Source organism: Rousettus aegyptiacus, unplaced genomic scaffold (genome assembly GCF_014176215.1).
Source record: "Rousettus aegyptiacus isolate mRouAeg1 unplaced genomic scaffold, mRouAeg1.p scaffold_m13_p_12, whole genome shotgun sequence".
Lineage (NCBI taxonomy): Eukaryota > Metazoa > Chordata > Mammalia > Chiroptera > Pteropodidae > Rousettus > Rousettus aegyptiacus.
The window spans coordinates 64,075,303-64,076,581 of record NW_023416287.1 but is presented as its reverse complement, the minus strand read 5'-3'; positions in this window follow the sequence as shown (position 1 = coordinate 64,076,581).

The window sequence follows — 1,279 nt, the reverse complement described above, 5'->3', positions numbered from 1 at the left end:
AAATGCCACTTGAGCAAAAGAAAATATCAAATTAAATTTTAATTTCAGTCTTTCAAACAGTAAACATTTGTGAAGCCCCTCCTGCTCATCTCACCCTGTGCTACTTTGCTGTAGCCAGCTATGTTCATAGCTTTTCATCGTTTAGCCATTTAACAAAATCTGTATGGAGTTACAAAATCCATTAATGTGCTAGAAAGTTGGCATATTTGATATCCAGATATACGGTAGCTAAATGGCAACATCTCTCACTCCTGAAATTTCCCACCAAGGAAACTCAGGTGGCATTTAGGGTAAAAAGGCTAGAAGTAGTTAATGGTTTTCGAATAAACTAACATGTCCAATCTATCTCCCAATTCTGTCTCACTTTTTTCTTCTTTTCTTGGGATAATTTCTCTTTAGAGCAACATATGCTCCAACTCAGTTCTTGCAGTTTCACTCTCAACTTACTTGTGTGTGATGTGGGTTAATTTTTTTTAAATATGATTTATTTCAACAGTATTTCCTTCCCTACTCAACACTTGTCTTTGCCTCATTGCATGCTAATGGAAAAGATATTAAAAGACATGTAGCATAGTCATGGGACATGGAAGGATGCTTCATGAATACAAGCAAGTCATTTCCACCCTTTAAGAATGTGATGAGAATTAAAAAGCAATGAGTTAAAAGTATGAATCAGTTTCTCACTTGCTCCCTGAGATCCCCAAGATAGTTTGTGGGATCTCAATCCAAACGGGCCTATTTCCTGGTTAGAGCTATAAGGAAACAATACTCTACAGAAGAAAGCATGTCTTGGAGAAAGGAGAACGACTCCTATGAGGCTGAAAGTGGAAAAGAAGTGTCAGAGAAAGCCACCAGGCCTAAAGGGCCACATGGAGAGGAGGAAAAATGTGTTCATAGCAAGCTTCACAGAATGACAACCAAGGACCAGAGAGACGGATGTTTCAGAAGATGTCTGTGAGGAGAGACAGCACTGGGATCAGATGTGCCCATCCAGTGCCTTAGGCTGTGAGCTCAGGCAAAAGCCTCAGGGTAAAAAATGGGAATTCTGAATTAGCTGCAGTAAAATTTCTCCCACCCCTGTGGATGAAGACCCAAAGTAATAATTAGATGAAGACCCAAAGTAATAATTATGATTGCAGAAAAATAAAGGTATTTATTATGTACATCTGTTTTTGTGAGCAGAGATGCATAACAGAGACACTTGGCTGTATTCTGTGTTGGGACAGGCAGCTCACATTCGAAGTTAGGAAATTGGCAACAATAGTTCCTAGGTTTGTTT